The following is a 14075-nucleotide window of genomic DNA, read 5'->3' as shown; positions in this document are numbered from 1 at the left end:
CAGAGCCGTCGTGCTCTTTCGCCGTGCCCGCACCCTCCTGACTTGGCCACTTAGCCGTCTGTCTCTTCAGGGAGAAGCCGGTCTTGTCGTCCAGAGTCCCTGTCAGGTCTAGGACCGGTCTGGACGTGTCCAGACCTCCTTCAAGAGAAGTAATGCTGGGGACATAGTTACGCCTCCTAAACTGGCCTTCAGACGACAGAAATGATAGAAAGCCTGCCACTCCGGGCACCCGTGTGAGTAAGGGTCATCCAAGGGAACCTGGCGGGTGGGGTGGACAGAACAGGTCACTTGAGCAGGAAAGGGCTTCCTCGCTCATTGGACCCAAGACGTGTCGATCATCTCTGCTCTGCCAATAGGTCGTGATCTGGAGGCTGCCCTGGGAGGCAGCCCCAGGAATGTGGAGACGGGGGCTCCTGGGGGCTGCTAGCCGACAGGGAGACTCCAGGGCGGTGGGAAGGGGTCAGGAAAGAGCAGGCGCCCCCCCTTCCGAGAGTCCTGGGGACTGGGGCCAACGGTGAGCGAGGCCGAGTACAGCAGACCCGGAGGAGGGGAGGCCCTCCCCGACAGAGGCCGGGAGCCGAAGGGCTTTTTGCCCAGACCGTGAAGTCGGGGTCCGGTGGGAGGGGGCTGAGGTCCAGAGCGGCCCCGGGCACCACCCCCCTGCTGGACCCTGGTGCTGCTGTGGTGCCGTGGTGACGACACAGCACCGTCCCCCCCCCCCCCAACCTGCTACACGCTCTCACACGGCGGGGACACGGGCGCGTGACCTCCCCTCCCTGTCTCGCAACCGTCCTGTGAAGCGGGCACCGTGGTGGTTCCCATTTCACAGGCTCGCAAGCTGAGGCTCCGGGATGTTGTCAGCCAGGTCCGCAGCTGGTGGGTGGGGGGCCAGAACGTGAGGCAGACGCAGCTAAGCCCGGAGTCCCCCCTGCCTTCGACCGGACGGTGCCTGCGCCTCTCGGCCAGGGGCAAGCCCTTCCCGCCGGGACGGTCGTCAAGGTCGGGACACATCCTTGGTTGTCAGCACTGGGGGGCGGGGCGGGGGGCCCCGGGGAGACCGCCAGACATCGCGTCTCGGCGACACCCCCCCTCACAACCTTGGGCCAGGCCCGAGATGTCAGCCGTGCCGATGCGGACGAGCCGCGGGTCGGCGTGGGTGCCACGGACCCAGGACGGCAGGGGCGCGGGGCCCCTGCGACCCTCAGGCCGCCTGAGCAGTGAGGCCGGCTGCAGTCCCGGCTGCGGACGCACAGGGAGGGCAGAGACGGATAATTGCCCCGACGCCAGGCACACGGGGCCCGGCCCCCAGGACGTCGGTCCCCAGCCGCAGATCCCACGGCTCCTTGAAGGATCCAAACTCTCCCCGGACAGCGCTGAGCCAATATTTGCTTTAGCAAATGGCTGAGCTGTTCATCTTGTCTGCCTTGGGGCTTTGTCGTCCTCTCAGGAAATGGCTGGGACTCTGAGTCGGGGAGGCCGACACCTGGAGGGCGGCGTCTCCCCCGAGGCCCGACGCGCGGGAAAGCGGGCTCCGTGACCGAGAGGCGACAGCAGAGGGACGTGCGGGCGACGTTAGCTGTGGCCCCACTGTGCGCACCATCGTCATCTCCTTCCCGACAGCCCCGAGAGGAGCGGGACTGTCCCATTTTACAGAGAAGAAAACTCCCACCGGGAGAAGTTAGGCGACTTTGCGGAGGCAGCACGGCCGTAAGGGTCGATGATGGGATTTGAACGCCCGTGCGCACCTGATCTAAAGCCCCTGCATGTGGGGCACCCTGCGTCAGCACTGGCACGGAGTCAGCACCCTCCCCCCGGATGGCACAGAGTAGGGTCATGCAGGACAGAGAGGGGAGCCGGTCAGCAGAAAGCTCTACAGACCTTGATTCCATCAGGGATCTTGTGTCGCAAGTCAAGGAACCGACAGACTGGCCTAAACGATCTGAGGATTGATTCGCTCGTGACTTGAAAACTTCTGAGGGGAAAAAAAGAAAAGAAAATTCCTGAGGGAAAGTGCACTTCAGATTTGGTTGAGTTCAGTGGCTCAGCAATGTCGTCAAGGACCCGGTATGCTCTGTATCCCCCCTCCGCCTTCTGTCGTGTCAGCTCCCCTCACGGTGCCAAAGTGGCTGCAGCAGTCCCAGGTATCCCTTCATTTTTCCCACCATCTGGATGGAGGAGGATTAGCTTCCAGTCAGTCTCCAGGCCAGGGAGGAACCTCCTTTCTCACAACCCGCTGAAAACTTCTCCCATCTTGATGGCCCGGTTTGGGTCATATGTCTATCCTTAAGCTAATCTCTTTGGCCAGGGGAAGGCCTCACATTGACGGGCTTAAGGCTGGGTTAACTGAACAAGCCACCGCAGCAAAGGGGATGAGACTAGGAACCTGATTGGGTGAAAAAAAAAAAACCAATCGGGATCAACTCTTGGAACTAAGGCTGCGCTCAGTGCTCTGACACGGTCATTTCGTGGGGCCATTTCACCCGCCAGTGAGAGAGGGAGGAAATGCTGGGGAGGGAGCTACCAGCTTCTGTTTGAGTCAGGGGACCAGGAGGTTGGAAAATAGGACTCTTACATGGAGTTGGCTCAGTCGGCCAGGAGGGCTGCCCGTAGTGAGAGGCACGGTGAGGACAGACAGGTGCAGGTGATCTCAGATTTGCGGGCAGCTCCAGGGAGGTCACCCCCTCCACGTGATAGGGCCAAGATCCCTTTAATGTCAGGTTATGGAATGGTTCGGCAGAGAAAGATTATGAGGGTCTGGATGTAGGGGTGTTTCTTCGAGGAGGGGTGGTGAACCTTCCAGGAGTGAATGATTCCTATAAACCTGTCAATTCCGTGAGAGCACGGACTGAGCTTTTCATCTCTGAGTCCCTAGAGCCCAGCACAGGGCCTGGCACATAGTAGGGACTCGGCAAATGTGTTGAATTAACACAATCAATAACGTAGAACTTCTGGATATGGATATCCAACCTTATTCTCTGATGAGAGCAGATATATTTTCTCCCCGAGCACACGTGAAGCATCTACAAAAACAGATCAGTTACCAAGCCACAGGGAAAACATCAGTAAGTTCCTTAAAGCAGAACTGTTACTAAAAACACTCCCTGATCACCGTGTAATAAAACTAGCAATCAGAACCGAATCAAGACACAAAAAGGACTTTTCATCTAAAATTTTAAAACTTCCTTACCAGTTACTTATCCCTGCATAAAAAGTTACCCCAAAAGTTACTTGACAGGTGCAGACAACAGACATTTAGTACGTCCCCACATACATGTTTCCCAGCTCTGTCTGCCAAGGGCCTAGAGAAACAACAGCCCGGTACCGATAAACACACCCAGAAACCGGATCTTGGCTTCTTTTTTTTTCAACGTTTATTTATTTTTGGGACAGAGAGAGACAGAGCATGAATGGGGGAGGGGCAGAGAGAGAGGGAGGCACAGAATCGGAAACAGGCTCCAGGCTCTGAGCCATCAGCCCAGAGCCTGACACGGGGCTCGAACTCACAGACCGTGAGATCGTGACCTGGCTGAAGTCGGACGCTTAACCGACTGCGCCACCCAGGCGCCCCGGATCTTGGCTTCTAAATACCCTTCTCCATTCAACAGAGTCAATGGAGACACGGCTACTTTTCTTTCCTTCCTTTCTTTCTTTCTTTCTTTCTTTCTTTCTTTCTTTCTGTCTGTCTTCCTAAACCACCAAAGGTTTTAATTTTTTAAGAGACGCAATGCGATGACTTAATACACATATTCATGGGGAGCTAGTCCCCTAATCAAGGTCAATAACACCTCTGTCACCTCACATAGTCACTTTTGGGGTGGAGATAAGATTTAAGATGTTCTCTCTCATTATGAACTGTAGTCACCGTGCTGAACCTTAGCACCCAGAACTTATCCACCTTGTAAGTGGAAGTTTGTGCCCCCTGATCGACTTCTCCCCATCTCCCCATCCCCAGCCCCCCCACAACCACCGCCCTATCCTCTGGCTCTGTGGTGAGATTAAACGGGATTTGTCTATCTGCGTCTGGCTTATCTCACTCAGCACAACGTTCTTCAGGGCCCTTTGAAGACCGCTGACTCCAGGCTGAGCTGGGAAAGTAAAAGTGACCCTGAGACATCTTGTGGCCCCAGAAAGAAAGGAAATGCAGAAAACCATGCGGAGGACATAAGCGCTAACTTGGAGAGGGTCACAGAGGTCAAAAGACACCAACGATAAGTTTCGATCAAAGAAACCCGCCAGATGCCACGGCAAGGAGGGGTCAAAGTTGACATCACCAAGTGATGGGACGTTTCCACATCACGCGCTCCTCACAGGAAGCACTGAGATCACAGGACCACTTCTGTGCTATTCCTTCCAAAAACATACAACCTGAATCAGTCATGAGGAACCAGCAGATAAACCGAAATCGAGGGACATTCTACAAACTCCCCACAGTCTTCATCGATGACAAAGACTGAGAAAAATACTAAGGAATGCTTGGAAAAATTCGAATAAGGCCTACAGTTTAAAAAAAATTTTTTTTAACATTTATTTATTTTTGAGAGAGAGAGACAGAGCACGAGCAGGGGAGGGGCAGAGAGGGGGGGAGACACAGAGTCCGAAGCAGGCTCCAGGCTCCGAGCTGTCAGCCCAGAGCCCGACGTGGGGCTCGAACTCACAGTGAGATCGTGACCTGAGCCGAAGTCGGACGCTTAACCGACTGAGCCACCCAGGCGCCCCTGGTCTACGGTTTAAATGACAGCACCACGGCGGTGTCGATCACCTGGTTTCTAGAACTGTACCGTGGGTGCCTACCGTGTTAACACGAGGGGGATCTGGGTGAAGTGTTCATGGACATAGTCTGTGCTGTTCTTGGCAGAGTATTTTCTAAGTCTGGAATTGTTCCCACGGAAAGGTTTGTAACATTTAAAAAGAACCCCCCCCCCCAGAAAAGGTCAGGGATGTCTAACGTTAGAACTTAGGCTGTGGGCGATTCGGGGTTACAATTAATGCTCCCCAACCTTGACCAAAATGCTCTGACAGCCACCTGCTGCCCAACGGCTGGCCCCTCGGGGAACCCAGGTTTGGGCTGACAAACAGGCGTGGGAGTGACGTGGACAGCCAGGAGTGGGAGAAATTAGGGGTTTGAAAAATTCCCGGAGATCGGAGGGCACGGCATCGGGTTTCCCACCTGTGATGGGGACCCCGCTCCACCACCACCACCCCGGCTTTTTTTTTTTTTTTTTTTTATCAATAAAGGACAGACTGGCCCACAGGCGTGTAAAATGGGCAGGCTCGGGTGGTGACGCCTATTATTAATGCAAGAGTCAGTGACGCGGGTGGGGAAAGGCCTGGCCCTCTCTCTCCGTCGTCCCCATGACCAGGGGCCGAGTTGGGCCATTCAGGCAGGACTCCCTGCTGTGCTGGAAAATAAACCAACGGTCGTGGAGCCCCGAGCCGAGAGGGAGGAGGGAAACCGGCAGGAGACGGGTCATAAGCCAGGGGGGAAAGCCGTGCGTCCCAGGATTCCGGGCAGGGAGGAGTCCTGCAGGGCGGGAGCACTGAGGGGGAGAGAGATCAGGAAGGAAGTGAAGCTGAAGAAGATAATCCCCGGCTGGAAGGAAATAGGAAGGCGGCCGCACGCGCACGCACACATGCACACACACGCGCACGCACGCACACGTATACGCACTTGCGCACGCGCCTGGAAAATGCCGTGTCTCCTTCCCCGTCTCTTCCGCCGGGTGCAGCTCTGGGTCGGAAGCGGATGAGAGGTTTCGGGAGCCTGTAAACCAGAGTTCTCGGGGCTGAGAATCTCCCTCAGATCAGAGCGGGAACGGCCGTCGCCTCTCTCTAGATAATCCACACGGAAAGTGGTGGCCGGGGACAGTCCCCAAACCGGCTCATGCCAGCCTCAGAGCCGATGACCTCGGGGACGGAGGAAGCCCCCCCCCCCCCCAGCTCGCAGCTCGGCCCAGGTGCCGCCCTGGGGTGGGGGTGCGGGAAGGGAGGGCATGTGGAGAACATGGAAGAGGCAGCCGGTGGGGCTGAGGGTCCCCGCAGGACAAAGCTGAAGTCCCAGGACCGGGGGACCGCAGCCCTGAGCCCTCGCCTGTCCGATGTCCTTGACACCTCAATCCTCAACTTCTCCCAGACGGTTAGGAACCACGGACAGGAGCCAGGAAGGGACCCATGAAAGAGGCAGACACACAGACAGAGACAGAGAGGAGAGACACAGAGACAGACAGGAGAGACAGAGAGGAGAGACACAGAGACAGAGACAGACAGGAGAGACAGACAGAGACAGAAAAGAGAGAGACAGAGACAGAGAGGAGAGACAGAGAGGAGAGACGCAAAGACAGGGACAGACAGAGACAGAGAAGAAGACACAGAGACAGAGACAGACAGACAGAGAAGGAGAGACAGAGAGACAGAGAGGAGAGACAAAGACAGCAGAGATACAGAGACCGACAGACATGGAGGAGACAGAGATACAGAGAGACAGAAAGGAGAGACAGGGATATAGAAGAAAGACAGAGACAGAGAAGAGACAGAGATAGACAGAAGAGACACAGAGAGGGACAGAGACAGAGACAGGCACAGAGAGAGAGGAGAGACAGAGAGAGGACACAGAGATAGACAGACATGGAGGAGAGACAGACATAGAAGAAAGAGGCAGGAGAGACATAGAAGAGACACAGAGACAGACACATAGAGGAGAAACAGAGACAGAGAGGAGAGATAAAGACAGAGGAGAGACACAGAGAGAGACAAATATCTAGAGAAGAGACAGAGAGGAGGCGGGGAGAGCAGAGAGACCTGGTGGACTGAGGAGGAGGAAGGGCAGAGACCCAGAGACCTGGGACAAAGACAGGTCACGTATGGGGACAGATGCTGGGGGGGAGGGGAGGGGGGGCTTGATGGGACCTGGCCTCAGTGGCCTCGGTGGTGGGTCAGAACCAGGAGGAAGTAGAGGCAGGGACAGGGAGTGACGCGCAGTGACGAGAAGCAGAGAGACACGGTGAGGGGTGAGTTTGGGCCGCGGTTTCTGTGGGGCCAGCGAGTCCCTTCGTGCCTGACTTGAAAGGAGGGGCAAGGAGATCGTTATGGGAGCAGGGAGGGGCTGGGAGTGGGAGGCAGAGCTGTCCTGGAGGAGGACAGAGGACAGGAGACAGGAGGACAGAGGACAGGAGGACGGGGCAGGAAGACGACAGGAGGACAGGAGACAGGAGGACAGAGGAAAGGAGGACAGGGGACAGGAGACAAGAGGACAGGAGGACAGAGGAAAGGAGGACAGACAGGGGACAGGAGGACAAAGGAAAGGAGGACAGGGGACAGGAGGACAGGGTAGAGGGGAGGTCGGCCCTGAGCTCCGAGCTGGGAGCAGGGGGGCGGGGGGCTTGTCCCCAGGGTCCCTAGGGCTCCCTAGGGCTCGGCAGTAAGTGCTTCTCGCTGCAACAGGACAGGCGGGGGCTTCAGGGAGCGGGTGACAGTCTGGTGGAGCCCCCACGGCGGGACCTGGGGCCCGCTGACCTGCCCCCTACCCCGGGGCTCGGTGGAGCACGCGGCCATCTCCCCTCCCTGACTTCCTCCCGCAGCCCCTCCTCTCCCACACGGCGCTGTCTAGCACTTACTATTTTTAAGTGAGAATGCATGAAAATTAATTTTATTTTGAGAATTATCTGGGAACTTCACAGCCCCTCTGGGGAACATGGGTGGTGTCCCGGGGGAGCGGCAGACGTGTGCCATCCGCCAGCCTGGGAGCCGTGGGTGGCGGGGCCCCCGGGGGCGGGAAGGGCTCTGGGAGACACTGAGCTTCCCCAGAGAGGAGAGGCAGCCGGAGGCAGGCAGAGCTGGTCCTCCAAGGGCAAGACAGAGGAGTCCCCTCCTGGCCCCCATCGCCTCCCTGTCCCATCGGGGCCGTGCCCGGGCCCTGCTCGCCCCTGTCTCCCGTCTCCCAGAACCTCTGTAGCTTTGCAGTCAGACGTGCCCAGTTCAGGCACTGTCACCGCAGAAGTCAAGGAGCATTCTGTCCCTCCCCACCTCCCGGGGGTACCACGCCGTGGAGATACCCAGCACTGGCTGAAAACAGGTTCAAGGACACAGCAGCCCCCTGTGCGAACACGGCTTCCTGTATCTGTCAGATGTGCCCCCGGGACGCACGGCCACGGTGCCCGTGAACCGAGGGCGGGGGCTGCCCAGGCTCGGCCGCATGTCCCTTCCCTGCGACAGCGCCGGAGGCGGATCCCGGGGTCCCCTCTACAGATTCGGGAGCGGAAGCCCAGGAAGGTGCCCGGACTGTCCGTGTGGGCAAACGAGCCGGACCCTGGGGCCGGACGGGTGCGGGCAGGGTCTGACGGTCCGGCAGCAGGCGGGGCGCTTAGGTCCACGGAGTAGATGGACTCGGGTCTCACTCGGCCCAGCCTTCTGTGACCCTGCGCCCGAAAGCATCCCAGGCAACAGGGGAGAAGGGCCTTAAGGGGGGTCACGAGTTCTCGTCACCGGGAGAAAAGCCTGTTGAGACGCACGCCCCCTGCGCGCGCGCGGCCCGGGAAGTCTGCACAAGCTGGAAGCGTGGCTGGACGGGCCCCGGGTGAGCCGGTCGGGAGATGGAAGGCCGGGGGACACACAGGCGGGTGGCCGTGGTGGGCGCAGGGAACGGGTGAGGCGTCAGGAATTTCACGGGGCATACGGTGGTTGGACGCGGGGGAGAAGTTACGGGGGCAGGAGGGGCTCTGGGAAGAGTGAGCGCCGGGGGGCACGAGTGCGTGTGAACGGGTGTGGGTGAGCGCCTGTGATGAGCATGAGAGGGCCGGAGCGGGCCGACAGTGACGCATGGACCCCCCCACCTCCGGCCACACCTTGCAGCCAGGCTGGACCCTTGTGTCTGTCCCAGGGGCGAGGGCAGGAGGGACTTGTGTCCCTTCTTCGCCGAAGCTTGGGAGAGCCAGTACGTGACCCTCTCAATGTCCTGACTCCACAGCGACCGGCAGCCTTCCGGGGGGAGGAACATCCTCGCTTTGGGTCCCTGAGTGACCACGTGAGTCCCACCCCGCCTCCACCTGCCCTGCTAACCCGGGCTGGACAGGTGCACGAATGAGAAATAAATCTTAGTTTTGTTATTGTGAAACCACTGAGACTTCAGACTTCGTGTTTCTGCGACATGACCTGCCTAACTGGCTAATGCAGCAGTCCGTGCGTGCGTGCGAGCGACTCTAGGTAGCTCTTCGTCCATTCATTCCACTTATGCAACAGATTTTTGTGAGGCATGTTCTGGGGATTCATTGGTGACAAAGAAACAGTTGAAACTCTAGTCCTGTGGAGCTACTATTCCGGCGGGAGCCACACAAACAAGAAGCAAAATTAACTCATTAAACCGTGTATCGGAAGGTGACGTGCGTTACAGGGAAGCATCAGAGGCGTGGGCCGCATTCCCCACTAACAACCGTGTGCCGTTAGGGTTAGGCCCCGACCCAGGTCTGGGCTCAGGTCCTGGCCTCGCTGCTGGCCCGGCCAGGGACCCCCCCCCCCCCTCCACCAGATGAGGGGACATCTGGGCCCCAGGGAATGTGAGCTGAGCGGGGACCCTGTGTGTCTGACGTGCCCCCCTGCCTGCCACCTGGGACAGAAAAGGGAGCCCGGAAATGTGCTGACTTTGCACTGTTCTTTCCTCCTGACTTTCTCCCCTTTCCTGGGTTCGGGTTTCAAGGTCCACAGACCTGAACCCCTGGGAGAAAGACGGCGACTGTGCTGTCCCTTCCCTGAGAGCATAGACTGGCGGTCGCCGTCTCCAGACGGCCGCCTCCCAGCCCGGTGGCCGGTGCCACACACACCGCCTCCCCCACTCGCCTTCTGGAACCTTCCACGGTAAACAGGAGGAGCGTCGCTGAGCAGGAGAGGGATCTCAAGGACAACATTCGAAACCACGAGCCGCCTGACAGACGACAGACGAGTGCCGACAGACGGCCTCGGGCCCCTGGGAGGAAGACACGGCCCAGACAGTCTCTTGATTGTGTGGAAATTAAGTACAGTTCATTAACACACAATATTTAGGGGTAATAATTCTGTAGGAGCAGCTCTGAATAATTGAAGACGCATTTAATTTACTGTATTGCTCTGTTGTGAGTACTAAGAGTGGAACAATAGGGATTTTTGAAGTTGAATAAATAGTAATAAATTCTCACCACGGAAGCTCCGTGCTATCAGGCACATGGTTTAATTCTCTGTCCACAGGTGTCAGCTCACACGTGTGGGACCGAGTCTGGGTCCAGCTCCTCTGTGCTCCCCGTGAGTTTACAGTCATCCCCTGGGCCAGTTCCCAGGCACCAACCACGGACTCTGATCCCTACCCTGCTTTCAAGATTCTGGAAGCCCGCCGAATCCGTGTTATCTCCCCGTAATTTTTTAACTGCCGACTTCCTAGCAATAATACTGGTCATCATCTTCCACACGAAGGATGTATCACACTTTTTAAAATACACATTCGTGTTTTCCCGGGGACTCTCACAGCTCTGTACGGGAACCACCTGCCCTTCCAATTCAGGACAGAGGGGTTGCTCCTGGGTCCCACTCAACCAATCGCTGGCTGTGGGTTGTAGTAAGTGAATTGCAGTTTTCTGGCGATCTAAGGAATTCCAGCGTTGACATAGTGGCGTGGGTGGTAAGGGGAAATGGATCTGCGGGGAAAGCAGAATGTCCGCTGAAGGCATACGGCACGATGGTTAGATGGAGACGGGGGTGTGGGTAGGATTTGGAAGCAGTCTCGTGGACAAAGTCCCGGGCTCAGAGGCGGGAGATCCGTGAACTCGGCCGGTCCCCTCGAATGTGAGCTTTTATTTATTTATTTTTTTCAACGTTTATTTATTTTTGGGACAGAGAGAGACAGAGCATGAACAGGGAAGGGGCAGAGAGAGAGGGAGACACAGAATCGGAAACAGGCTCCAGGCTCCGTGCCATCAGCCCAGAGCCCGACGCGGGGCTCGAACTCACGGACCGCGAGATAGTGACCTGGCTGAAGTCGGACGCTTAACCGACTGCGCCACCCAGGCGCCCCGAATGTGAGCTTTTAAATGCCACATATTTTCACGAGAAATGCCCCAAAGTGTTACACGTTGCAATGTAATTACACGGCCAGACACCGTGATACAAACTGCACGGTGGATTATCCAATGTCACATAAACAGACATAACGACGTGTCACCATCTGAGCGCACATCTGTCCATAAATTCCCCCACGTGCTGGTGTCAGCTCTCCAGAGGTGACGTCATCCAGCTCAGAGAACGCGGGCGTCTTCCCCGGGGACGGACGGGAACCCAGGTCTGCCCACGCCGAGCAAGGAGCCAAGGCCGGGCTGACTGGCATTCGCCGGGCTGTGGTCTCATCGCCAGCAAGACCCCGGTGCCCTTCTCACGTTCTCTTTACATCTTTCCGGTTAGGCAAGTGAATAAAAATGATTGGCGTACAAAGACAGATGCCAGTTGTTACAGAACAAGGACGGCAAACGTCCCTCGATCGTGACCCTCGACGCAAGCGCTTTTGGGGGGAAGTTACCACTGTTGGGTTGGTGACGGTGCCTCCAGAACTGGGCACGTATAGATGCGAGTACAGGTGCACACAGAGACGCGTGGACCAGCGGACGCAAATAAGCGTACTTAGGATCAAGCCGCAAGATCCTTCTCATGCGTGTGTGCGTGCCTCTGTGTGCACTGTTTTCACGCATCACGTTCTGGAGCCCTTTCCACGTCAAAGAGGAGTGGATAGGGACACCTGGGTGGCTCAGTCGGTTAAGCGTCCAACTTCAGCTCAGGTCACGATCTCGCGGTCCGTGGGTTCGAGCCCCGCGTCAGGCTCTGTGCTGACAGCTCGGAGCCTGGAGCCGGCTTCGGATTCTGTGTCTCCCTCTCTCTCTGCCCCTCCCCCGTTCATGTTCTGTCTCTCTCTGTCTCAAAAATAAATAAACGTTAAAAAATATTTAATAAAAAAAAAAGAGGAGTGGATAATTAGAGGCAAACACAAGTTTCCAGCAGGTGCTCCGGGGGACTCTGCCAGATGGTACCCATGTCCCCTGGGGTCTCCCGTCCTTCTTCCCGCCTGGAAAGCAGTCTGACGGCCGGGTCTCGGGCCATGAGAAAACTGTGAGGAAGGAAACCCCTCATCCAGGACGATAAAGCCGAGAAGCCCAGGGGAGGCGGGGTTCCTGATGTCCACGGCACAGCTGGGCCAGCCCTGGACAGAGCTCCTATTTTTATGAGAAATGGTTAATTCAGCTGAACGCTGGTCAAATCACATTCTGGGTTTTCTGTTATATGCAGCTAATGTAGTCTTAACTGATGCAGATTTCTGGTACCAGAAAGAAGGTGCCCAAATAGAAGAATCTAAAATATGGAGACCGCTGGAGGTAGGAAGTAAAGAGTGGCTATTAAGGACCCAGACGCCACAGGCCGGAAAGCGGGGACCCCTTTCCACGAGAAGGAAGAACATAGGCCAGGCTTTTACCTTCAAAGCACGCCCCTTGTTATCGGAGACTATAGCATTAAAGGACACGAGACGGAAAGTTCCAGAAATGAAAAGAAATGCCGTGTTGCTAAGGAAGATGCTCCTCGCCCGTGACGAACAAAGCAGGCTGAGACCAAAGCAGTTAGAAGCTATAATTCAATAATCGCAGCTTTCGCAAAAGACTAAAGACGCCCCAACGAGGCCGGCGGGCCTGACGGGGCAGGGGAGGTGGGGTACGGGGCTTCGAGAATCCCCCTCCCCTCGAGAGTGAGGGGGGTGGGGCACAGCCTCCTAAATAGGCTCGAAAGCCCAGCCTAATCAAGGTCTTCATGCAAAGGCACATTCCCACCACATCGACCAGAAACGGACAGACCTCTAGGCCGCAAGGCTTTCCAGAAATTATATTGTCGATAGTCAGAAAAAGAAAGGAAGGGGAGGAAATGTGTATATTTTCATTTTTTTTAATGTTTATTTATTCTTGACAGAGAGAGACAGAGTGCGAGCAAGGGAGGGGCAGAGAGAGAGAGGGAGACACAGAATCCGAAGCAGCTCCAGGCTCCGAGCCGTCAGCACAGAGCCCGACGCGGGGCTCGAACTCACAAACCGCGAGATCGTGACCTGAGCTGAAGTCAGACGCTTAACCGACTGAGCCACCCGGGCGCCCCTATGCATAGTTTAAAATAAAATATAATCACGGCCGGCCATCGAGAGCTTAGGACTCTAATCCCTAAAGCAATTTCTGCATAAAATGGGCTCTAAAAGTCGGGCAGCCTCCATGACTCAAGTCCCCGGGACCCACCTCGGATGCCACCGTGGGGAGAACAGACGGACGGTGCCTCCCGCTGGGTTAGGAGATGAAACCCAGGCGCCCCGTTAACTGCGAATCTCACAGAAGCAGCAGATAACGGGTCAGTAGATGACGCAATACCTGGGACACGCTTACACTTAAAAATTGTTACGTCTCAGAAAGGCACATTTCACTAGACGCTCCGTATTTGCATTTGCTAAACCCGAGAGCAGAACCAGGGGCGGCCAGACTGAGCAACGAAGACATTCAGTCGCCCCCCCGGGACAGGGGTTCCTTGCCGTTGCTGCCAGAGGCTGCTGGTCGGTGACCCTGTGTGATCTCGTCTCCCCTCTGCTGGTGGACCGTTTGGGGCACCGGTTTGTCCCTCCCCGTCCGGTGGGCTGGGTTCGCTGGAGGAGGGGAGAGTCTAAATGCAACACGGGACCAGGGGAAGAAGCTACAGGTAACCCCAACCAGAGAGGCTGCTGGCTATCAAGCCAGAACCCATGCCGTCTCCTAACGGGGTGGCGAGGTGCCCGGCTAAAACATTGTCTTCCTTGGGGGGCACCCAGGTGGCTCAGTTGGTTGAACGTCCGACTTCAGCTCAGTCGTGAGTTCGAGCCCCGCGTCGGGCTCTGTGCGGACGGCTCGGAGCCTGGAGCTGCTTCGGATTCTGTGTCTCCCTCTCTCTTCCCCTCCCCTGCTCGTGCTCTCTCTCTGTCTCTCTCTCGATGCAGGCAGGGGTGGCCGATACCTCGTGAACGCACGTCACCAGCTCAGGCTCGCAGGCAGTTTCTTGAAAGGGGTGACGCAGCT

This window comes from Lynx rufus, unplaced genomic scaffold (genome assembly GCF_022079265.1).
Source record: "Lynx rufus isolate CCGP_SWC_20201006 ecotype Redwood Valley unplaced genomic scaffold, mLynRuf1.p SCAF_28, whole genome shotgun sequence".
Lineage (NCBI taxonomy): Eukaryota > Metazoa > Chordata > Mammalia > Carnivora > Felidae > Lynx > Lynx rufus.
This window is presented reverse-complemented; position numbering follows the sequence as displayed.